This window comes from Anomalospiza imberbis, unplaced genomic scaffold, assembly GCF_031753505.1.
Source record: "Anomalospiza imberbis isolate Cuckoo-Finch-1a 21T00152 unplaced genomic scaffold, ASM3175350v1 scaffold_308, whole genome shotgun sequence".
NCBI classification, from domain to species: domain Eukaryota; kingdom Metazoa; phylum Chordata; class Aves; order Passeriformes; family Viduidae; genus Anomalospiza; species Anomalospiza imberbis.
In genome coordinates this window covers 57,864-83,501 of record NW_027099929.1, presented here as the reverse complement: position 1 = coordinate 83,501, position 25,638 = coordinate 57,864, and the positions used below count along the sequence as shown (strand labels likewise).

Sequence of the window (25,638 nt, the reverse complement as noted above, 5' to 3'; positions counted from 1 at the left end):
CTTGCCTGTTTCTGAAGGGACTTTCTGAAAGGTTTTCTGACCCCTTTTGTCCCAAGAGCTGCCCGGCCTCCTCCCCTGGATAACCCTGGGAGCTGTGTTGCCTTGTTCTGCAGGGAAGGGTGGAACTGATGAGTTCAGAAGCTGAACCAGCTGGGGGCCAGTGTTGTGGTTCCACATTGATCTGGGCCTTTGCTAAACTGCATTTTTCACCTGCTTGCCATCTCAGGCCTCTCCTTTCTCACAGGGGTCTCCTCCTTTAGACTGTGCAGATCCCAAGGGCTGTGCAGCCTGGCAGGAATGTCTCTCCATCGGATTCTGTCCTCACTGACAAGTGACCTGGCAACAAAACTCCACTCCAGGCTTTTCCATGGGGGAATTGAGCACTGCACATTGGTCTCCATGCCACTGCTTTCCTCTTCCAGCTTCCTTGTCGATGGAGATCTCTGGCTGGTGATGGAATACATGGATGGAGGAACTTTGCAGGACGTTGTCAGACAGACACGCATGGCTGAAGGAGAGATGGCAGCTGTCATTCGGGAGGTGAGGGATCCTGCCTGTGACTGCCATGCCTTGGACACGATCGTCCTTCCCAGCAGGGCGTGAGAGCAGGAGTGGCTCCATGCTCAGGGCTTTGTTTCTCTGTTGTTTTTATGAGCTGGAGAAGAAAGAGCCCCTGCAGTGAACGGCCTGCCAGCAGCACTGCACTTCTACTCTGTTCTTGTTCTCTTTCCTGCTGTTGTGGCACTCTCTGTCTGTTTTGGATTTGATGTGCTGTTCTCAGCTTTGCCCTGAACCGTTTGCCTGGAGCTTGTCTGCACTGCACTCCTGGCCTGTCACAGCAAAGTCGCTGCTGGCAGAATTCTAAACTGTCCTTTCTTGTGTGATATATTCCGGCCATTGGTTTTTACCCTCGTGTTTCTTGTTCTCTCTCAGTGTCTGCAGGGCCTGCATTTCCTCCATTCGAACCGGGTGATCCACAGAGATCTGAAGAGCTCCAACATCCTTCTGGGAATGGACGGCTCTGTCAAGCTGGGTGGGTGTTCCTGGCCAGGCACGGCGCTCCCGGGGTGCGGCTGTGGGGCTCCTTCCCAGTGACGGCCAGAGCCCCACAAGGGCTGCTGGGGGCACTGCCCGGCCCCTGCTGCCAGCTGAGAGCGGCTGCCCCTGCAGAGAGCTCAGGAGATGAGCAGGCTGTCAGGGGTGCCTTTGCTCTGGCAATGGCCCTCCCAGAGGGGCAGGAGTTGGAATCTAAAGCTGCAAGGGAATCAGTAAAAGTGACTGCACGAAAGCTGAGGGTTTCTTTAAGGGTCCAGTTCAGTTCCATCTTTCCTTGGCTACAGCCTTGAGGACTTTTCCAGCTGACTTCACTGCTGCATTCTCAGACTGAGAGCGGGGAGTCTTTGTGCTTGGTTTCCTCATTCCAGCTGCCTTTGACAGTGTTTGTTTCTGTCCTCAGCTGATTTTGGCCTCAGCGCTCAGCTCAGCCCTGAGCAGGACCAGCGCAGCTCCATGGTGGGCACTGCTCACTGGATGGCCCCAGAAGTTGTCACCAGTTCTCCTTACGGCCCCAAGGTGGACATCTGGTCCTTCGGCATTGTGACCATCGAGATGGTGGAAGGAGAACCTCCTTACTTCAAGGAAACGAGGGCCATGGTAAGAGGCCAATTCTCCCATGGTTGCAGAGGCCTGTGAGCACAGGGTGAGCCTGCACTGGGAGCAGCAGCTGGAGGTTTCTGCACATGGGGAAGGGAATTCCCAGAGGACTGGAGCCTCAACACAGACACATATTCTGCAGTCTCCAGACACAATCTGCTTTGGGATTTACGTTGTTGCAGTTCTTCTGGCTGTGAGGATGACCTGAAAATGTGAAGCAAGTGCACCAGCTCTTTACAAAGGCTGAGGCAGCACCAGGGTTAGGGTTTTTTGGTTGGCATAGAAAAATGAGCTGTGAGCAGCATCTCTGCCAGGGAGGAAAGTGCCCCTGGAGCTGGGGCTGGGAAGCCGGGGTCGATGTGAGCACTTGTGGGTGGGAAGGAAGCTGGCAGAGCGCTGAGTTTGCTTTTCCTGCAGGCTCGCGCTCTGATCTGGCAGAACGGGACCCCGCAGCTGCAGGAGCCCAGGCGCCTGTCGGCTCTGCTGCGGGACTTCCTCGAGTGCAGCCTGGAGCCGGACGAGGAGCGGCGCTGGTCTGCCCAGGAGCTGCTGCAGGTGAATGCCAAGCGGCTGCAGGGGAAGCAGCAGCGCCAGGGAGGGGTTTTCTTGTGGGGCCCCCTCCGATGGTCTCCGGTCTCGCTGCTTTCCACACGCAAAGCAAGCAGAATCCTCGCCTGGTTTGGCTTGGCAGGGGCCTTTCGAGGTCATCTGCACCTGGGGCCCCACAGCGAGCAGGGCCATCTTCAAGCAGCTCAGGTGGCTCAGAGCCCTGCCTTACCTGAGCTTGGATGTTTCCAGGGAGGAGGCACCCCCACATCTCTGGGCACCTTCTGTCAGTGCTTCCCCACTCTCCTGCTAAAAAAATTCTGCCTCAGATCTCATCTGAGCCTGCTTCCCTTTCCTGAGTTTCAGACCATTTCCCTTTGTCCTGTTGCAGCAGAGCCTGTGAGGAAGTTGACTCTGGAAAGTAACGGTTCATTTCTTTCTTTTTTCTCCTTTGGGCAGCACCCATTTTTATCATCAGCCAAGCCTCTCTCCAGCCTGACCCCTCTGATCATCGCAGCAAAGCAACTGAGGCAGCAGCGGAGGAGCTGAAGCACTGGAGGACAGATTTTAGTTACAGTAGTGAGTTAGGACAACTAGTTAGTTATGGTAGTTAGCAGTGCTAGTTAGTTATGGTAGTTAGTAGTGTTAGTTGGTTAAGGTAGTTAGGACAGCCTGTTTGTTATGGCTCTTATGACAGCCTGTTTTGCATGGCAGTTTTTTGAATAAAAACTCTCTTAAACCTCAACTCCCTTGACGTGTCCCTTCCTTCTCCCTGTGTGACTCAGCTGCCCGGAGCAATGTGAGGGGAGAGCGGGCCCAGCCTCGCCCAGAGCTGAGCCCCAGCAGAGCCCTGGCAGAGCCCAGAGCAGCCTCGGCATCTGCAGAGTCAGCCTGGAAGGAGGCGCTTGGAGCCTTCTCGGCTGCACCCGACTCTTGGTTACAAACTGTGTGTCAGGGCTCACCCCCAGATTGGGGTGGCCCTGAAAGATGGAAAAATCTCTCCTCCAGCCTGTGCCTTCAAAGAAAGAGTCAGTAGTCTTCAGTCCTCCTGTCTCAAGGTAATTTATTGTGTGTTATCTAAAAGATTTTCTTCCTGAGCTGCTGCGGTCCGTTCAGCAGGTCAGACAAAGGCACACACTGACTCCCAGGGGCCTGGTGCCATCTTTTATATCATCCATGACGTGTTAAATGTTTATGATTTTACCCCAATGCCTATCACCTATATTGAATGGTGACTTTCTACTCTAAACCAATCTGTGAGTGCCAACATCGCCATGAACATGGAGGTTAGGAAGGAGAAAGAAGGAGGACAGGGCACGCCCAAGTCCCTTCATCTTAGAACTTCTGACCCCCATGTACAAAACTCAGACCCCTCTGTACAAGGCCTAAAACCCCCCTGTACAGCACTCAAAAGTTCTTCCTTTCACTTTGTGACTACTTCTACTATAATATCTAAACTTGTGTGATTTCTTGTTCTTCCTGCAAGGTTGGTAAATTGTTCCATGGGTCAGATTCAAAGCCACAGGGGTTTCCAGCTGCATGCCAGGGTCTCAAATGCTTCTGACCTGGGCCCGGAACATCCAAGAGTGTCCAAGGGACATTCTGGGTTCTGACAAGAACAGGATAATGAGAAGTCAATGAAGAGCCTTGAATGCAGCTTTCCCCACGCCTCCCTCCTTCCAGCTGCACCTCCTCCCCCGGCAGTGCAGGAGACAGGGAATGGGGCCGTGCTCAGTTCATCCCCCGTGGCTTCTCCCTCTGCCCAGGGACAGGAGTCGTTCCCCTGCTGCAGCCTGCGGTCTCTCCCACCGGAGACTTCTCCAGGAACTTCTCCAACCGGAGTCCATCCCCTGGGGCACAGCCCCCCTCCAAGTGCTGCAGCGTGGGTCACTGTGCCACGGGGTCAGTCCTTCCAGGACAGGCTGCTCCAGCGGGGGCCCCTCTGTCCACGGGGTCACAGCCTCCTCTCAGGCGTCCCCATGCTCCAGCCTGGCTCCTCCAGGGGCTGCAGGGGGATCTCTGCATCCCCATGGATCTGCAGGGGGATCTCTGCAGCCCCACTGTTATCAATGAATCAGTCAATTTAATAATTAGAGGAATTTATTAAATCAAGTCAAATAAAAATTGGACAAGCCACAAGCAAAACAGCGCCGAGCCAGGCGATCGGAGCTGGTTTCAGGCTATACAGCCCCGTACCTCTGGCAGTTCACAAAGTACTGATTCCACAGGGTTTTATTTATATTGCTTTCAGACGTAGTAGGACTCCTGGGGGGTCTTCCTGTTCCCTCTCATCGGTCTTGCCCCTTTCCACATATTAATGCATGTTTTCTTGTGCAGAGCTTTTCCTGGAATACTCTGCTGAAGTCTCGTTAGATGGCAATCCTCTCGAATATCTTGTTCTGGCTATGAATATTCATCTTATCAGTTCAATGCTTATCTTCTAGATGGAATAATCCTTCAGAGTAACCATCCTTTGAGACAGGAATTCATCTTGTATATATTGTTCTTTCTGTCACTTGATTCCATTTAAAAAGATACTGGTTTTTTTTAGTCCTGAGCACAAGTTATTTTAAATTATATATTACACCCATGGATATGCAGGGAGACCTCTGCATCCCCATGGATCTGCAGGGGCATCTCTGCAGCCCCATGGATCTGCAAGGGGATCTCTGCATTCCCATGGATCTCTGCATCCAGCACCACTGTCTTTGGAGGCACCAGGAATAGGCTGAGCTCTGCCTGAAGCTCTTCTCCCATTCCCCACACCCTTCCCGGCACAGGGAGGGTTTTCCCTCCTTGCAGCTCCCCAGGCTGGGTTTGCAGCCCCTCCTCGTGTGGGACCTCTGGGGCTTTTCCTCCCCACTGCATTCCTGTGCCGTGGAGCCATTCCAAATGGCCTCTTCCACGAGGTTCTGTGTCAGGGATTTGTTCTCCCTGGTCTCTGTCCGCAGCTCAGTGCCTGGGGCAGGAAGGACAAGGAGAGTTAGGGACAGGGAGAAAGAGAAAGGGAAAGGCAGGAGAGGAAGGAAGAAGAAAGAACGAGGGAGGAAGGAGATGGGAAAAGACGTAGATGGATAAAGGAGAGAATGAGGAGAGGAAGCAGGGCAGAGAAGAAGATGGGATTTGCCTCTGTGCCAGAGGGAAGGGGAAGGAGATCCCCACAATCCATCCCTGGCAGAACGGCGTCAGCAGCGAGGTTGTCCTGCAGCCAGGGGCGATGCTGGGCTGGGAGATGGAGCAGGAGAGAGGGGCAAAGGGGCAGTGACTTCCTCCTCACCTGCCTGGCTGTCGCAGTCTGTAGCGTCCTGGCACTACCAAGGCCCTTGGAGCGTCCGGCACTGATGAGCCCGAAGCTCACGGCGACTTTATAAAGCTGACAAAGTAGGCAGGATGGGTCTTTGTAGGATCTCCAGCAAACTGGTTTATTGGAACAGGAACAGGGCACAGAGCTGAACAGGCTCCGGGGACAAAGACAGGCTGCAAGCTGAGGGCACAGGGCGTTTTTATATGGGGTAATGAGGGTGGAGCTGAGGGTCAGGGTCCAATGGATATGGGGGAAAATGGTGCAAAGGAGGGGTTAAGGGTCGTGTCAGCTAATAGGGAAACAGAGGCAGGGAAATGCAGTAAACTTGGGCCAGTGGAGGGACAGAGAGAGGAGAACATTCTAGGGACTAACCAAAATAGGTGACAGGGGTTGAACTAGGGTAATTAGGCCAACGGGCCAATGGGGTAACATAACTTTACAGAAATCAGCATGTGCCTGCAAAGATCTATGGGAGAAGCAAGCTTCTCCCCATAACCTTGAAATCTATTCTTGTTTGGGACCAGTCCTCCAGAGCTGAGGGACTGAGATTCTGATGGTAGGCTCCTGGGCCTCCACAGCAGTGCATCTTCCTTTTCCTTGTTTTCATTGCAGCGTCATTCTCCTCCACCCAGATGAAATTGAGGATTGGCAATGGCTTGCAAGAAAGCAAGGGGTGAGTACCTTGGGTTTGGTGAGAAATGAGCCTCATGCTTTAGAATTTTTAAAACTTTAAGAAGGCATAATTAGAGACAAATCAATAACAGTGGTGGGTGTTTGGCAATGGCCAGAGGCACACTGGTTAGCCAGAGCAACTCTTCTTATCTATTTTTTCCATTTTATTGTTCAAAAACATATTGATAAAGATTATACACATTGAAAGATTTCTTTGAACTCGTTTACTTGTTCCAGGAACTCTTTAAGTTGGTTTGAGCCCCAAGCCGCCTTTCTAGAGTACGTGCAGGAATCGTTGATTGTTGTTCTGAGGGTTGTGTGTCACTTCCTCACAACAGCCCCCTAATCCCTGGTTTCAGCTGTGAGTCTGCAGGCCCCAAGTTGGGCAACTCCCTGGGGGCTCCCCTGGCAGGGGAGACCCTCCTGGAGCAGTTCTGTGTCAGGAAGGAGAGACGCATTGGACTTCTTTGGTCTTCAGCTTCTGTTTATTGTTACCTTATCAAAACTTCAGCACACTGTCTGCACCAGACTCTGCGTGCAGGAAAAACAGCACAAAAATGACCAACAATCTCTTGTTACAAGGCCTTTTGAGTCTAATCAAAAACTAAGCTACCCAGTTAAGAAGGGACACCGAAATTATTTTCCTTTCTAACCCAATAACTGAGCCCTAAAGACCCGGATTTTTCATGTGGATTTTTCTACCCATTTACAAGATACCAGCTAAAGGCAAGAAGAAAGAGGAAGAAGAAAGAAGAAGGGAACTCAAGACAACACCCTATATCCTCCATCTTGAATCCATCTATAACATACTAAAAATCCTAAAACCTAAATGTCTCACCCATGTGAAATACTACACTAGTCTCTACAATTCTCTACAATCTCTTTCACACTTTTGTGGTTTCTAGTTTACCTTGAGGCTTTGGAAGTTTTCTCCATGAACGAGGGTCAAAGTCAGTGCTCCCCTGGGGGTCAGGGCACCCCAGAGCAGACAGAGAAATATTCCCAGTGCCCTGGGTTTCCACATCAGCAGGCAACAGTTATTGACAGTCGAAGGGTCAGCGGCAGGGGTCCTCATCACACCCGTTCCTTAAATGTTATCTGGCCATGCAGACGGTTTTAGCTACTTCCACAAGTACTTTAAATCAACATTAGCTGTTTCACAAATATCTCTGAGTTGTTCTTGTCAGTTAGTTACAAAAATAAAAGCATTAGTTATTATTTCACAACTGCAGCAACTTCTGCAAAAGTTAACATTCTAATGCACAACACGTAGCATCCACTTCAATACTTTGCAAAAGCCAAAACTATAATGTATGTTTTTCACACTGTCCACAAACTAAAATATCATCCATGAATGATGTTCTGAGGATTTGAGCGACACAGGGCACAGAGCACTGGCCACAAAGAGCCGACAAATTGTACGACAGCAAAAGCAGTTAAAAGTGATTACAAACTGTAGTGTATCAAAATCAGCTCATCTTTCATGTTGTGATTAGGAATAAGTTGCAGAAGTCAAGACATAATAGCAAAAGCCACCAAGTACATAGTTCTTTATAACAAACCCAGGGCAGGTTTTTCCCTTGCATGGAGCACTTGGGCCTTCCCCGGGCCCCTTCTGCCCTCTTGCAGAGCCGGTGGCATTTTCCACCACCCACAGTTTGTAACCAAGAGTCGGGTGCAGCCGAGAAGGCTCCAAGCGCCTCCTTCCAGGCTGACTCTGCAGATGCTGAGGCTGCTCTGGGCTCTGCCAGGGCTCTGCTGGGGCTCAGCGCTGGGTGAGGCTGGGCCCGCTCTCCCCTCACATTGCTCCGGGCAGCTGAGTCACACAGGGAGAAGGAAGGGACACTCAAGGGAGTTGAGGTTGAAGAGAGTTTTTATTCAAAAAAGTGCCATAACAAACAGGCTGTCATAAGAACCGTAACAAACAGGCTGTCCTAACTACCTTAACCAACTAGCACTGCTAACTACCATAACTAACTAGTTGTCCTAACTAACTACAGTAACTAAACGCTGTCCTCCAGTGCTTCATCTCCTCTGCTGCTGCCTCAGTTGCTTTGCTGCAGTGATCAGAGGGGTCAGGCTGGAGAGAGGCTTGGCTGATGATAAAAATGGGTGCTGCCCAAAGGAGAAAAAAGAAAGAAATGAACCGTTACTTTCCAGAGTCAACTTCCTCACAGGCTCTGCTGCAACAGGACAAAGGGAAATGGTCTGAAACTCAGGAGAGGGAAGCAGGCTCAGATAAGATCTGAGGCAGAATTTTTTTAGCAGGAGAGTGGGGAAGCACTGACAGAAGGTGCCCAGAGATGTGGGAGGTGCCTCCTCCCTGGAAACATCCAAGCTCAGGTCAGGCAGGGCTCTGAGCCACCTGAGCTGCTTGAAGATGGCCCTGCTCGCTGTGGGGCCCCAGGTGCAGATGACCTCGAAAGGCCCCTGCCAAGCCAAACCAGGCGAGGATTCTGCTTGCTTTGCGTGTGGAAAGCAGCGAGACCGGAAACCATCGGAGGGGGCCCCACAAGAAAACCCCTCCCTGGCGCTGCTGCTTCCCCTGCAGCCGCTTGGCATTCACCTGCAGCAGCTCCTGGGCAGACCAGCGCCGCTCCTCGTCCGGCTCCAGGCTGCACTCGAGGAAGTCCCGCAGCAGAGCCGACAGGCGCCTGGGCTCCTGCAGCTGCGGGGTCCCGTTCTGCCGGATCAGAGCGCGAGCCTTCAGGAAAAGCAAACTCAGCGCTCTGCCAGCTTCCTTCCCACCCACAAGTGCTCACATCGACCCCGGCTTCCCAGCTCTAGCTCCAGGGGCACTTTCCTCCCTGGCAGAGATGCTGCTCACAGCTCATTTTTCTATGCCAACCAAAAAACCCTAACCCTGGTGCTGCCACAGCCATTGTAAAGAGCTGGTGCACTTGCTTCACATTTTCAGGTCATCCTCACAGCCAGAAGAACTGCAACAACGTAAATCCCAAAGCAGATTGTGTCTGGAGACTGCAGAATATGTGTCTGTGTTGAGGCTCCAGTCCTCTGAGAATTCCCTTCCCCATGTCCAGAAACCTCCAGCTGCTGCTCCCAGTGCACGGTCACCCTGTGCTCACAGGCCTCTGCAACCACTGGAGAATTGGCCTCTTACCATGGCCCTCGTTTCCCTGAAGTAAGGAGGTTCTCCTTCCACCATCTCGATGGTCACAATGCCGAAGGACCAGATGTCCACCTTGGGGCCGTAAGGAGAACTGGTGACAACTTCTGGGGCCATCCAGTGAGCAGTGCCCACCATGGAGCTGCGCTGGTCCTGCTCAGGGCTGAGCTGAGCGCTGAGGCCAAAATCAGCTGAGGACAGAAACAAACACTGTCAAAGGCAGCTGGAATGAGGAAACCAAGCACAAAGACTCCCCGCTCTCAGTCTGAGAATGCAGCAGTGAAGTCAGCTGGAAAAGTCCTCAGGGCTGTAGCCAAGGAAAGATGGAACTGAACTGGACCCTTAAAGTAACCCTCAGCTTTCGTACAATTGCTTTTACTGATTCCCTTGCAGCTTCAGATTCCAACTCCTGCCCCTCTGGGAGGGCCATTCCCAGAGCAAAGGCACCCCTGACAGCCTGCTCCTCTCCTGAGCTCTCTGCAGGGGCAGCCGCTCTCAGCTGGCAGCAGGGGCCGGGCAGTGCCCCCAGCAGCCCTTGTGGGGCTCTGGCCGTCACTGGGAAGGAGCCCCACAGCCGCACCCCGGGAGCGCCGTGCCTGGCCAGGAACACCCACCCAGCTTGACAGAGCCGTCCATTCCCAGAAGGATGTTGGAGCTCTTCAGATCTCTGTGGATCACCCGGTTCGAATGGAGGAAATGCAGGCCCTGCAGACACTGAGAGAGAACAAGAAACACGAGGGTAAAAACCAATGGCCGGAATATATCACACAAGAAAGGACAGTTTAGAATTCTGCCAGCAGCGACTTTGCTCTGACAGGCCAGGAGTGCAGTGCAGACAAGCTCCAGGCAAACGGTTCAAGGCAAAGCTGAGAACAGCACATCAAATCCAAAACAGGCAGAAAGTGCCACAACAGCAGGAAAGAGAACAAGAACAGAGTAGAAGTGCAGTGCTGCTGGCAGGCCGTTCACTGCAGGGGCTCTTTCTTCTCCAGCTCATAAAAACAACAGAGAAACAAAGCCCTGAGCATGGAGCCACTCCTGCTCTCACGCCCTGCTGGGAAGGACCATCGTGTCCAAGGCATGGCAGTCACAGGCAGGATCCCTCACCTCCCGACTGACGGCTGCCATCTCTCCTTCAGCCATGCGTGTCTGTCTGACAACGTCCTGCAAAGTTCCTCCATCCATGTATTCCACCACCAGCCAGAGATCTCCATCGACAAGGAAGCTGGAAGAAGAAAGTAGTGGCATGGAGACCAATGTGCAGTGCTCAATTCCCTCATGGAAAAGCCTGGAGTGGAGTTTTGTTGCCAGGTCACTTGTCAGTGAGGACAGAATCCGATGGAGAGACATTCCTGCCAGGCTGCACAGCCCTTGGGATCTGCACAGTCTAAAGGAGGAGACCCCTGTGAGAAAGGAGAGGCCTGAGATGGCAAGCAGGTGAAAAATGCAGTTCAGCAAAGGCCCAGATCAATGTGGAACCACAACACTGGCCCCCAGCTGGTTCAGCTTTTGAACTCATCAGTTCCACCCTTCCCTGCAGAACAAGGCAACACAGCTCCCAGGGTTATCCAGGGGAGGAGGCCGGGCAGCACTTGGGACAAAAGGGGTCAGAAAACCTTTCAGAAAGTCCCTTCAGAAACAGGCAAGGCCAGTGACAAATGGGCAAACGAGGCATTTCTGGGAACAAGAACCTGGTCTTCCTGGCATCTGCAGCAATGGGAAAGGGCTGGGAAGAAGAAGCCAAGGGAAATAATTTCTGCTGTGGTTTATCAGCACTTGTTGTAAGACACAGAAAACAGGGTCAACTTGAAGGGAAAACCAAACCAAAGCAAAAAAAGCACATGGAGGGAGCGAACTGCCAGGCTGTTGTTTTGGGAAGATACGGCTGGGTCAGGTATTTTCAAATCAGGCTACAGACTACGGATGCCAGGAAAGGTTAAGGCAGGGCCCGGGCACGGGATAAGGCCTGAAGCACTCACCTGTCCAAAGAGCTGACAATGTTGGGGTTCTTCTTGTTCTTCAGGAGCAGGAGCTCATTCACAGCTCGTTCCCTGTTCTGCCCTCTCAGACTCATTTTCTTTATGGCCACCTGAAGGGACATTGCAGACCTTTCACTGGAGGAGTCTGTGGCAGGAGGCTGCAGCAAACACGGAGCGAGTCTTTTTGGGGCGACGGAGCAGGGCTGTGCCCAACTGCCTTGGGATGGGACACCAGAGCTCAGCAAGTGCCATTCCCACAGCCCATTGCTCTGCTCGCTGGGGGCTGCTTACAGGACACATGGCCAGAGACATTTGGCCTTGCAAGCTCTGCAGAAATGGCCCCTCAGCTGTCAGCCTCTAAGCTCTAACCACATTCTCTGCACCTACAGTCTTCTCAAATGGCCTCAACACTCTCATTATATTTCAAACACATTCTGCAAGCAGGAGGTAATTCTGGTTCTGTGCAAACAGAGCAAAACAGCTGGGAACCCTTTAGCAGTTCTATGGGATTGGGTCATGATTTCAGATGCAACTGCTCTGGTTGGGGTTGCACAACAAAGCAAACACACACATCCATTGCTCAGGTGATCCCTGTCACAGGCTGTCACTGACCCCAGAGCCAAACACAACTGCAGGGTTTAGGAGAGAGCTTTGCTCTGGACATCCATCTTCTCATTTCTCTCCCTCTCTCTCTGTGAAGAGCTGCAGTGGAACTGAAACCCCAAACTGAGCCCAAGCAGGATCTCTCCCTCATTAGGCCTTGAGGTATCCTTTGAAGATGAAAGGCAGGATGGAAAAACTGCTAAATAGTGTTCCTGTCTGAGGCTGGGGTGAAGATAAATTGGGCCTCAGTCTCCAGCACTGATGCATTCCCACTTTTAGATATGAAGACCAAGCCAGCGTGTCCTGCTCTGACAGACACCGCTGCCCTCCTTGCATTCCTTTGGGCACTTCAGAAGGACCAAGTCTGTCCCAGCTGTGCTCTGCAGGCTGACACGGCTCTGCCTGCAGAGGAGCAGCCTGTGCAGGAAAGCTCTGCTGGCCCCCAAAGCTGCAGCCACAGCTCCCAGCCGAGGGGAGAGCCCTGGAGAGCTGCCAGACGTGCTGGGCGTGTTGACACTGACCTCTCCTCCAGTGGCCCTGTCGAGTCCTTTAGAAACGGTTCCGAAAGCCCTGGAGACAAAACAGCAGAGAAGAAAGAAGCAGTGCTTTAGGTCCTGGCAGTGAAAGCCAGCCCAGACAGGAGATCTCTGCTGCCTGCAGCGTTCACAAACACCTGGGGGCATCGACCCTTCCAACAACAGCGCAGCAGCCACCAGCCCTCTGCCATGCAAGGTGTGCCAGAGAAAACTGAGACCCAACACCAAGGAATTGGGCTGGAGCAAATCCCAAATGTCCACACTGAACAGCTTTAGTTCAAAACCTGAAGTGAGCAATGGGAGTCTAAAGAACTGGAAAAGAATGCATTCCATCCTTTCCCATTTCCTGCCTAGGCAATCCAATTCCAGGGACAGAAGATCTTCCAGGTCCTGCTCCTTGCTGCAGGCAGGACACTGCCAGCCTCAGGGGCCTTTGACGGTGCCTTCTGAGCACAGGTATCAATTCTGATCAGGACTGAGGGACAGCAGGATGGCGCCCCAGTGTCTGGAGGTGTTTGGAGCTCTCCTGACTTCTCACTTGATCCTGCACCAGCACAACACCTGGGCCTGCTTGTGCAGAAGTAACTGCCGTGCACTTACCCTTGGCCAATCTGCTCCACTTCCAGGTATTTCTCGGCAGGCTCCGCCAGGCTCACGGTGTTCCCTGAAAGAAACTACGTGGAAGACGCTCCCTCCCAGAGTGAGACCCCGCCTTGCAGCAGAGCCAGAATGCAGCCCCCCTCCCTGGGGCCGTCAGCCCCTTGGTCTCAGCTGGGGAAGGACAAGAAATGACCCTGGCACATTCAGCTGCAGAGCAGCACTGGGTGCAGCTGATGCCGAGACACACACACAGCACCCTGCTCTGGCACACAGGAACAGAGCAGACGTACTCAGCTGCATCAGGCACCACTCCCCTCTCCCCTCTGGCTGCAGGGCTGTGCTGCTGTCAGAATGTTCAGCCCAGGATCCCACAGCCGAGGGAGGTTCAGTGTCCTCTTCCCAAGCACAGGGAGCTTCTCCGTCCTCTTCCCAAAACGCTGCAGCTTCTCCATCGTCTTCCCAAAACGCTGCAGGTTCTCCGTCCTCTTCCCAAAACGCTGCAGGTTCGCCATCATCTCTCCAAGCCAGGGGACGTTCACTGTCCGCTTCCCATGCTGGGAGAAGTTCACCCTCCTCTTCCCAAGCCACAAGATGTCCTCTCTCCTCCTCCCACGCCAGGAGATGTCCACTGTCCTTGTCCCACACTGCAGGAGCCTCGCCGTTGTGTTCCCACAGCGTGGGATGTTCGCCCTCGTCTCCCAGAGCAGCGGGAAGTTCATTGTCATCTCCCGGCACTGAGGGATGTTCACCATCGTCCCCCGGAACAGTGGGAAGCTCACTGCTGCCTTCCTCCTCTTTGGCCTCGTCTTTGGAAGCAGAGGGAGCCAGAGGAGGTGCTGGTGCTGCTTTTGTGCCCTGTGGACAGACGGCAGCGTGAGGGACGGGAAGTTCTGTCTCAGTTATCACCTTATTTACCCTCAGCTGCACATCCAGCTGCACTAAGCAGAAATTGGGTTCGGAGTTGTTCAAACTAACAATGGGCTAAAGTCGACATTGCCCCTTATTGTTGGGAATTCCATATTCCACCATGGCTAGAGCCAGCAAGCAATGCTCTGCCTGCAAAACCAGACCTGCAGCTCTTCAAAAGCTCTTCAGCAGAAAAGGAGAAAACTCCCAGGGATCCCTTTGCTGCTGCAAGGACAATGACAGGAACTTTCCTTCAGCCTCCCAGGCTGGCACATGGCTGCCACATGCCGAGCTCACAACTTGCTGCACAATTCCAAACACCAAAGGTTCCTTTCCCACTCACCGAAGGAGGAGCTGCTCGGGATCCACTCATGAGGTGCCCTGCAAGGGAAGAGGGAACATGAACCAGATGCTGTCAGGAAAAAAACTGCCTGTGGTGGGAAATGCCCCAGAGCAAGGCAACCCCGAGAGAGCATTTTGCTTTCACAGCGTCCCTCCAGGAGCCACAGTCCCTTCACACAGCAAGAGAACAGCACAAAATACTGGGCTGGGTCAGCTCTTGGCTGGACAGGCAGTTCCAGGCTCTGCTGCCATAGACTCCCTGCTTGAGGGAACAGAACCCCCCAGGGCTCATTGCAAATGCTGCGCACGCCCCGCTGGCTGCAGACACCCCCTTTTCCAGCTGCAGCTGCTGCCAGGAGCTCTCCCAAAGCAATGGTGTCTTCATGGCAATTTGGTTACAAAGTCAGCTCAGGCCCAGAGGAAGAACAGCAAGCACACAGCAAGCCCAAAGCCACAGCACCGAGGGAAAACCTCGACTTACGTGCCAAGTGGGTTAAAAAATACCCCGCATACGCCACAGAGTACAGCGTGCAAACTGCAGCAGCCACGTGCTGGATCATTTTGGCTGCGCTGCACACGTCTGCAGACTGTAGCCCTGCAAGCACAGAAGGACACCCGTCAGGGCTGGGCTGGCTGCTGAGAATGCCTCGGGCAGGAGGATCCTCCGGCAACGAGCAGTGCCCAGAGCCACTCTGGACACTGAGGCCTCCGTGTGCCACAGCAACGGGAACACCTCGGGGACGTGGCAGTGCTCCTGTGACATCACAGCAGCAGCTCACGCAGAAACCGCCTGGAAGGTTCTCCTGTGTCACAAAGGAGCACAAAGAGCCCTCCCAGGGCACAGCCTGTTGCCCAAAGGATCCAGGAGGAACTCTGAAAATGCAGCAAACAAGGACACCCCATAGCCCAGCCTGAACACTGAGGAGGAACAAGGACGACACCAAAGCAGAGCAAACATGACCTTTAGTCACTGACACTTCTGGCTAAAACCAGCAAGCCGTGTTCCATCTGGGATCTGTGTTCTAGTTTCAAAAAAAAGCAAGGTTTTTCCACTCTAAATATAGAGAAGGCAGGAACTGGGCAGGAGGTGGGATGAGGAAGGATGAGGAGGAGGGAGAGAGGAAGAGGAGGAGCATGAAGAGGAGGAGCAGGAGCAGGAAAAGGAGGAGAAAAAGGAGGTTCCAGTGCCCCCTGTGGCCGCAGCACCCTTGGCCCCGGGACCATCGCCCCCAGCTCATCCTGCAGGTGGGAGGGGAGGGGGAGCTCATCCCAAATCTGTCGGAGGGTCCCCGAGAGGGTTTTTTTATTGGGGTGTGTTTGGAGCTTGCAGATTGTGGAATCGAGCCCCAAATATCGTCTGGGAAGACCAAATAAACCCTGGGAGGTTTTTTTCTCTGTGTGTGTGTGTAGGTTTGGATCTTGCAGGACCCCAGAGCTGAGCCCCTTGGGGGATCTTTGGGCATCCACGTGGCCATTGCCCAGGGTCACCAGGGGGAAGACATTGGTCCTGGGGACCCCCTGGGGAGCAGAGGAGAGGAACCCCTGGGACCCCCCAGAGTGGGGAGAGCAGAGAGGGGTGATCCTGGAGCTGGGGGAACCCCGGCTGGCTGGAATGGGGGGGAGCCTGGAGAGGAGGGACCCCTGGGACCCCTGGGATATCAAAGTAGAGCATCAGGGCAGAAGGGACCCCATGGACCCCCCAAAAGCCCCTGGATTATCCCTAATCAGGACGCCAGAGAAGGGGGAACCCCTGGAGGCATTGGACCTCCATCATCCCAGGGAAAGGAAACCTCTGGCACACCAAAAGTGGAGAGATCAGAGATAAGGATCTCCTGGGAGAGTTGTTTTGGGCTGAACCTTGATATAGTGGAGATTTCCATGGACACAAGACTCCTGCTGACTTCTAGGGATGGACTTGGGCAGTGAGGAGCCTCTATTCCAAGGTGCTCCCACCTTGGTTTTCCCCAAAGCAGGATTTGTCATTCCCAGGGTGTGGCTGGATGGAGGAGGAGGAAAAGCCCCGGAGATCCTGCAGGAGGAGGGGCTGCAAACCCAGCCCAGGGAGCTGCGGGGAGGAAAGAGCCCCCCTGAGCCAGGAAGGTGGCCGGAGATCCAGCCGGAGCACGGAGCTGGTGGAGAAGCCTCATGGCAGGGAGAAACCCCACAAGTGCTTGGAATGTGGGCAGGGTTTCAGCTGCAGCTCCACCCTGATGGAACACCACAACATCCACACTGGGGAGAGGCCCTGTGAGTGTGGGGAGTGTGGGGAGAGCTTCAGTGGGACCTCTGACCTCACCGAGCACCACAGGATCCACACTGGGGAATGGCCCTATGAGTGCTTGGAATGGCAGAAGAGCTTCAGGTGGAATTCAGGGATCGTCACTCACCAGCACTTCCACACCAGGGAGAGGCCCTGTGAGTGCCCCGAGTGCAGGAAGAGCTTCGTGCGCTGCTCCAGCTCCATCCCCCATGGGAGGATCCACGTTGGATGATCCCCAGTGAGCCCCGTTGGGCAGAGCCCCGGTGACCCCGCTCTGGGTGATCCTGGTTGGGTGGGGGGAAGGTGTTGGAGAGATTTCTTTCCCCTCTCCTTGTCCTGGTGTGATTTGGTTGGTAATAAATTCCCTCCCTGTGCCCGGGCCGGGTCTGTTGTGCCCGTGCCGGATTTGCTGAGGGATCTCTCCCGCTCCTTGTCCCCAGGCAGGAATCCTCGGTTCCATTTTCTGTCCCTGTGCGGCTGCGGGGGGCAGGGACAGAGCGGCTCTGGGGGGTGCCTGGCATGGGGCCAGCGTCACCCCTCGCCACGGGCACCCCTGAGACCCCGCGCAGCCGGGCACACATTTCTGGGCACAGCTGAGCTCCCAGCTGCGCAGCGCCCCAAGGCTCCCCGTGCCTGGAAAAGCCCCAGCCGGGGCTGCAGCGTCCCGGAACCGCTCAGCCAATCCAAACGCAGCCAAAACGCGCTGCAGCCAATGGGAGCGCGAGGAGTTGAGGAGTCATCGGTTGTGTGGCAGAGCCTCGGCAATCGGTGCCCAAAAGTGCTCGGAGCCAATGAGAGCGCGCGGCGCTGCTGAGCCCGCGCTGCTCCGGACTGGTGCTGCCAGCGCAGCGCGGCCGCTCTGGGGCTGGTGCTCCCTGGGCGGCGCTGGCCATGGGGCGAGTGGCGGCAGCTGGGGCCGTACTGGTGGCACTGGTGGTGCTGGGAGCCCCCCCGGCTGCGGGCGCGGAGCTCTCGGGAGAGCGGGGGGGGCGGGAGGCGGTGGGACAGGGGGGAGAATGGGGAAAAGGGGGCGGTGGGAGCCCGAAATTGCAGGGGCAGGAGGAGGAGGGGACCCCGAAAGGAAGAGCGGGAGGGGCTGAGGGTTGGGGGCAGGTGAGGAAGAGTCGGGAGAGGGTGGGAAAGTGGGGAAAAGGGGAGGGTAGGACCCCAAAACTGAGCGGGAAGTGGGGCTGGGAATTGTTAGAACAGGGTGGGAAAGGGTGGGAAAGAGGAGAATGGGATCCGAAAAGTGAGTTGGGAAAAGGTTGGAGGTGGAAGGGGAGAGGATGTGGAAGGGCAAATGGGGGAAGGGTGGAAAAGAGGAAGTGGCAGTGTCGCCCTGATTTCTTAGGATTTTCTAAAGTCTTCTGAATTTACATTCTTGTAGAGAACTTTCTCATGCAACTTTCTGTAAACAACCTATTGTTTTGCATTCTTTCATAGAGGTGGAGAAATTTGATAGACTGGTAGTTTGTCCAGTGTCATTGGAGAGGTGGCACGTTCACCCTTCAATCCACTGGCACCTTTTGAGAACTATAAATGATTGGAGTCAGAAAAAATAAATTAGTCTCTTCATGGTGACCAAAGCTGTGGTGCGTCGTTTTTCCTTGTGTCCTCTGGTGACATCTGGTGGCCGCCGGCGTGTACTACAGCTTCGGTCGGGTGAGAGTGAGCTTACCCCCCCCCGATCTGTGGGGTTTTGCCTGCTGTGTTAGTGATGGAAACCTCTATCGGTTTCGGGATGGAATCTCTTATGTTGGATCTCTGGAGGAATGGCCTGGAGAGGAATCGTGTTTCCGTCTCCTGGAGTGATTTTGAAAGGCTGTTTCTGTGGGCAAGGCAGCAGGGGTTCTTTTCTGACTTTAGGGAGGTGATGTCCCGGGAAGTGTGGTCTCAGTTGGGGGTCAGACTCATGGACGCCCTGTTTGATAACTGCTCTGTGGACGTTGGACCACTGCTGGTGCAATGGAAAATAGTGGACGCGGCTTGGCCGGAATCTGAATTTGGTAGCTCTCGGAGCTCTTTGGGGGAACCGTCTGTCTCGGACGTGGACGACGGGGACTTTGAGTTTATGCAGGATGCGGGTGCTTCCCCTTCTCCCCGAGACAATGAGCTGGCAGGTGGTTCCTCCTCTGAGGTGGATCGGGCTCCCAGCCCGCTGGCCTTAAGCGAGCTGTCGGTGGAGCCGGCTCGGCCGCCTCGCCCCGCTCCGCGTTGCAGGCGCAGTGAGCCGGTGGGGCCGGCCGGGCCGCCTCGCCCTGCCCCGCGCCGCAGATGTAGTGAGTCGGGGGAGAAATCGCCCTCTCTTTGTGCCTTCCCAGCGCTCGGGGGCGAAGAGGGGCCTGTGGATCAGTCCTCGCCTCTGATTGCGTCTGATTCGGTGACAACACTTTGTCCAAATTGCGGTGTTTCTACGACATATCCCCTGGGGGCAGCGAGAGCGGGTTCGCCCGTTTCCATCTCGGGCTCGTCTTCCGGGGGAAGGTCGTCTCCCATGCCTGAGCCTGCGCAGCCTGCTGGGCGTGCGGCGGCAGTGGGAGCCGCCGGAGGCGGGGCGCTGGTCGCTGTTCCTTCGGGCCCCGGCCCAGCGGGCGGGCAGCCCGCCCCGCTCCGCCCGGCGGGGGCGGTGCCCGCTGCGCGGCTGCGCGGCACGGGTGCGACGCTCCTTGGGGCCGTGCTGGACTCCCTTGTGTCGGCCCGTGATAACGTGACTCCGAGCGCCGCGTCTCTCTCTGTGCCCCATCCCTCCCCCGCGCCGGGGGAGGGGGGCGCCGCGCCGGGTCTGCGTTCCGCGCCGCAGCCTGTGTCCGCCGCGGTGCCCTCTGCCAGCGCTGCGGCGGGCGGCACCGCCAAGCTGCCGGCTGGTTCGGCTCCGCCTTCCCCGCCTGCCGCGGGGGCTGAGGTTGCGGTACAGCGGGGCGCTGAGGTGTTTAGCTTTAGCGCGACTGCTGACGCGGCCAGCGGGAGACCGGTGGGTTCCCGTGGCCGCGGATCCTCTCCATCGGCCCTGTGGACCCTCCCCCCCTGCCAGGTGACCGTGCGTCCCAAGGACCACGGGCGGTTTTGGCAGGAGGTCCTAGATAAGGCTGAGGAGATGTGCGACTCTTCCTCCTCGCAGCGCCTGCAGGATCGTGGGGGAGGCTCCTCTGGCTCTGCTGATGCTGCGGGGAGCGTGGTGTCAAGTGATGCTGCACTGCCCCGCAGTCAGGCGGCTGCCGTTGTCCCTGTGGAGCCCACGGGACGGGACGCGGCGGGTGATGCGACCTTGACAAGGGGTCCCCAGGCTTTCCCTGTGCTTAGGGGTGTTACTCACAACACACATCAACCTTTACCGTTTAAGACACTGAAGGAAGTCCGTGATACCGTTGCCCAGCATGGTGTTGGTTCTGCTGAAGTTATGCAGACGCTTCGCATGCTTGTTGCTGAGATGCTGACGCCTTCCGACATCCGTTCTGTGGCACATGCTCTTTTTGACCCTGTGCAGTTTGACGTTTTTGAGGACAAGTGGGCTCGTTTGGTAGCCAGCGCAGTGCAAAAGAATGCTACGCGGGGGCCACAGGATCCCAGGAGTGCGGTTGGCACTGATATGTTGCTGGGCACAGGCAATTATGTTGATCCTCAGCTGGATATGATCCCCTTGTGCTTGACCAGTGCCAGACGCTAGGCTTGGCAGCACTGGTTCAGACCCTGGAAATGGCTGCTCCTCTGCAGCCGTTTGCAACCATTGTCCAAGGGGTAGATGAGCCTTTCATGAAATTTGCAGGGAGACTGACTGCCTCTGTGGAGAGGCAGTTAGCAGATTCTGAGGCGAGGAGAATTGTGCTTGCGAACCTGGCCAGGAGCAACTGTAATGCAGACTGTAGGAGAGTCATAGGGGCTCTTCCTGGTACGGCTACTGTCTCGCAGATGGTAGAGGCCTGTGCAGACCTCAGCCCCTCGGTTCAAAGGACGGCTGCCCAGACTACTGTTGCGCAGCCGATTTGGGCAGTGCCGCAGGGTTGGCAACAACAGCGGGGGGACTGCTCGGGCCAGCACCAAACAGGGAAAGAAAGTGCAGAAGGGAAAATTTCCCATGTTCTTGTGTGGCCGGTGTGGAAGGCCCGACCATATGTCATACGCCTGTAAGGCAACTGTTCATGTTAATGGCCAGGCGCTGCCGGGCCCAGGAAACGGGAAGCGGAGCGCGAAGGGGAAGCGCGCCCAGACACAAGTTCCTCTCCAGACCCCGGAGCCCATGGAGGTTTGCTCAGCCAGCTTGCAGCCAGCACCCGTGGATCAGCAGGTGTGGATGTCTGCACAGCAGCAACAGTTGTGTTAGAATCTAGTCAAATACACAAGGTTCCTCTGGATGCTTTTGGTCCTTTGGGTGAAGGCATGAGTGCTTTCCTTATGGGAAGGTCTAGTGCCACCCTTCAGGGCATCATTGTGCACCTGGGTCTCATTGATGCGGACTTCACAGGGCAGATTTGTGCAATGGTTTCCACACCCACCCCCCCAGTCACGATCCCGAAAGGGACACGGCTTGTTCAACTTGTACCTTTTAAGTCTTCTATTCGCAGGACAGCTGGCCGGTCGTGTGGAGTCAGCAGTTTTGGGTCTACTGGGCCGCCTCAAATTCACTGGACCGCTGTCCTGACCAAAGACCGTCCCGAGATGTCATGTACTCTGTCCATCCCCGGTGCAACCCCATCGGAGATTCACCTCCGCGGGCTTCTCAATAGTGGCGCTGACGTCACAGTTCTCTCCCTTGCCACCTGGCCTCCGGACTGGCCTCTGAGTCCCGTGGAGACATCCGTCGCAGGACTGGGGGGGACGGCACGATGTTACGTGAGCCAGCGGTCTGTGCTGATCACAAACCCAGAGGGACAGACGGCCTGGGTTAGGCCACATGTTACTTCTACTCCTGCTAACCTCTGGGGAAGGGATGTTCTGTCTGCATGGGGGGTGCGCATCGGGACGGGTTTTTGATGGGGGCCACTGCGAAGAAGGGCGCAGAGTGTCCCACGCCTCCTATACGGTGGCTGGTGGACACACCTGTTTGGGAGAACCAGTGGCCCCTCCCTTACAATAAATTGAGCGCCCTTCGGGATTTGATGCAGGAGCAGTTGGACCAGGGTCATCTGGAGCCTTCTACCAGTCCCTGGAACACTCGTTTTCTGCATCAAGAAGAAATCTGGGAAATGGAGGTTGTTACAAGACCTCCGAAAGGTCAATGCCGTGATGGAAAGTATGGGAACTTTGCAGGTAGGCATGCCATCGCCTACCATGCTTCCTGCAGATTGGCCAATCTTCATCGTGGATTTGAAGGATTGTTTCTTTACAATTCCTTTGCATCCCAATGACAGACCAAAATTTGCCTTTTCGGTGCCAGCAATCGACAATGCTGAGCCCGCACAGCGATATCAATGGAGGGTCTTGCCCCAGGGGATGCGTAATTCCCCTGCCATATGTCAATGGTATGTGGCTCGTGCCTTGTCTGGAGTTCGCAAGCAGTTTCCTGGTGCACGTCTGTATCATTATATGGACGACATTTTGGTGGCTGCTTCTACCCAGGATGAGCTGCTGAGGATTCAGCCTCGGTTGCTCGATGCTTTGCATGAGCATGGACTGCAGGTGGCTCCAGAAAAGGTTCAGCGACAACCTCCTTGGAAGTATTTGGGGGTCAAAATTCTGGAACGGACAATCCAACACCAGGAGGTGCAATTTGTGCATTCAGTGAAGACACTGAAGGATGCCCAGAAGTTGATGGGTGTCATCACTTGGTTACGTCCATACCTGGGACTAACCGACGCACAGCTGTCTCCTCTGTATGATTTGTTGAAAGGAGACTCTGATCTAAAGTCGCCTCGCACGTTGACCCCTGAGGCATGTCGGGTGCTGGAGGAGGCTCAGCAGGCTGTTTCTGCCCGCCAAGTTTATCGCATTGATTTCTCCGTTGATGTCACTGAATTCGTTATCCAGATTCGCATCCCACAGGTATCATTGGCCAGTGGAGTGACAAATGGTCTGATCCTTTGCACATCTTGGAATGGGTTTTCCTGCCCCATCGGCCGCAGAAGACAGCAACTGAATTGGCTGAGTTGCTTGCTCGCTTAATAATCAAATGCCGGCAACGGTGTTTGCAATTGATGGGCGCAGATCCCGCAAAGATCATACTCCTGGTATCCCGGGAGGATTTTGACTGGAGCCTTGCACATAGCGTATCCCTGCAATGTGCTCTGGTAAACTTTTCAGGGCAGATCAATTATCATCTGCCCAGCCACAAGCTACTGCAGGTGGCGAAATCCACGCAAATTTCTTTGCGGCCCAAAAATAGTCAGGAACCCGTGCAAGGGCCCACCGTCTTTACTGATGGCTCGGGGAAGACTGGAAAGGCCATTGCTACCTGGCAGGATGGATCTGAATGGCAGGTTCTGGGAGGTCATCAGGATGGATCAGCCCAATTGGTTGAATTAAGGGCTGCTGTTACGGCATTTGAGAGATTTTCCCAGGGACCTTTCAATTTGGTCACGGATTCCGCCTATGTGGCTGACATTGCACAGCGATTGGGTCATTCAGTGTTGAAGGAGGTCAGTAATCCTGCCTTGTTTCATTTACTGAAGACATTGTGGTGTGCCATTCAGGCCCGGGTTCATCCATTTTATGTTTTGCATGTGAGGAGTCACACCAACTTGCCAGGATTTGTGGCAGAAGGTAACGTGAGGGCTGACAGGTTGGCTAACCTGGCATGGGTAGCACCTCAGCACACTCGCGCAGGCCAAGGCATCGCACGGGTTTTTCCATCAGAACGCACATACCTTGCAGAAGCAGTTTCAGCTGACGCCAATGGAGGCTCGGGACATTGTCGAGTCCTGTGACGACTGCCATGTGCTTGCTCCACCTTTACCAGCAGGGGTAAACCCCAGAGGCCTTAGGGCTTTGGAGCTTTGGCAGACTGATGTCACCCAGATTGCCGAGTTTGGCCGGCTTAAGTATGTGCATGTCACGGTGGACACGTTCTCTTCTGCAATGTGGGCTTCTGCTCACACTGGAGAGAAAGCCCGCGATGTCATTGCCCACTGGCGGCAGGCTTTTGCCGTCCTGGGGGTACCTTCTGCTGTGAAAACCGACAATGGTCCTGCTTGCGCATCGCAAAAGGTGCGGCAGTTCCTGCAGCTGTGGGGTGGGTCACACAAGTTTGGTATCCCTCATTCTCCAACTGGTCAAGCTATTGTAGAACGCGCTCATGGTACCCTGAAGCGGGTTCTTCAAAAACAGAAAAGGGGAATGCAGGGTGAAACCCCGCACAGTCGGTTGGAAAAAGCATTGTACACCATCAATCATCTTACAGTGCAACAGAACTCAAATAACCCTGTCATTTTGAACCATCATTTTTCATTGCAGGCTGCAGACGAGGCACATCAGCCTCGAGCAAAGGTTCGAGTGCGGAATTTAGTCACCAAACAGTGGGAAGGTCCTTATGACCTTATCGCTTCGGGGCGCGGGTATGCTTGTGTGTCCACAGATACTGGGGCACGATGGGTACCTTCAAAGTGTGTTCGCCCTGACCTGCGACCACAGAGACAGAATCCGGCCGACGGGCAACATGGAAACCGTGACCAACCTGAAAGGCATCAAGTGGGTGAATCGCTGAGTGATGACTCGGATGCAGACAACACGAGTGATCACTCTGATGATTCCTCCATGAATGGACACTGAACACTGTTCATTTTTCTTTTTCCATTTTCTTTTTTTAAACTGAGAAGGGTGAGATGTCGCCCTGATTTCTTAGGATTTTCTAAAGCCTTCTGAATTTACATTCTTGTAGAGAACTTTCTCAAGCAACTTTCTGTAAACAACCTCTTGTTTTGCATTCTTTCATAGAGGTGGAGAAATTTGATACACTGGTAGTTTGTCCAGTGTCGTTGGAGAGGTGGCACGTTCACCTTCCAATCCACTGGCACCTTTTGAGAACTATAAATGATTGGAGTCAGAAAAAATAAATTAGTCTCTTCATGGTGACCAAAGCTGTGGTGCGTCGTTTTTCCTTGTGTCCTCAGGTGACATCCCAGTACTCCCATCATCCCAGTTCCCCCTTATCCCAGTTCCCCATTATCCCACTCTCCCAGTTATCCCAGTTCCCCATTATCCCAGTTATCCCAGTCCCACATTATCCCTCTCTCCCAGTTATCCCAGTACTCCCATTATCCCAGTTATCCCAGTTCCCCATTATCCCACTCTCCCAGTTATCCCATTATCCCAGTTATCCCAGTTCCCCATTATCCCACTCTCCCAGTTATCTCAGTACTCCCATTATCCCAGTTCCCCATTATCCCAGTTATCCCAGTTTACCTAACCCACTCTCCCATTTATCCCAGTACTCCCATTATCCCAGTTCCCCATTATCCCAGTTCCCCCCATTATCCCAATTCCCCATTGTCCCAGTTCCCCAGTTATCCCAGTACTCCCATTATCTCAGTTCCCCCCATTATCCCAGTTCCCCATTATCCCAGTTATCCCAGTTCCCCCAATTATCCCAGTTCCCCATTATCCCACTCTCCCAGTTATCCCAGTTTCTCCCCCATTATCCCAGTTCCCCATTATCCCACTCTCCCAGTTACCCCAGTTTCTCCCCCATTTTCCCAGTTTCCCCATTATCCCGTGCTCCCCAGTTATCCCAGTTCCCCATGATGCCTGAGAGACTGGAGAGATTATATGGAACTGGGATAAAACAGGGAATGGGATCAAATAGGGACGGGGATCCTATGGAATGGGATAAACTGGACTGGGATAAACTGGACTGGGATTATATGGAACTGGGATAAAACAGGGAATGGGATCAAATATGGACTGGAATCCTATGGACCGGGATAAACTGGACTGGGGTTATATGGAACTGGGATAAAACAGGGAATGGGATCGAATAGGGCCTGGGACCCTATGGACTGGGATAAACTGGACTGGGATAGCCCAGACTGGGATCCTATGAACTGGGATAATCTGGACTGGGATAGCCCGGACTGGGATCCTATGGACCTGAATCCTATGGACTGGGATAAACTGGACTGGGATTATATGGAACTGGGATCCTATGGACTGGGATAAAACAGGGACTGGGACCCTGTGGAATG

The 25,638-nt window shown here is 54.4% G+C and overlaps 1 protein-coding gene across 1 annotated transcript in view; it reads right to left on the bottom strand.

Moving 5' to 3' along the window:
- Nucleotides 1-25,638, bottom strand: part of LOC137466582 (zinc finger protein 420-like) — an 80,498-nt gene that overhangs the window by 12,190 nt on the left and 42,670 nt on the right. The window lies entirely within an intron of this gene.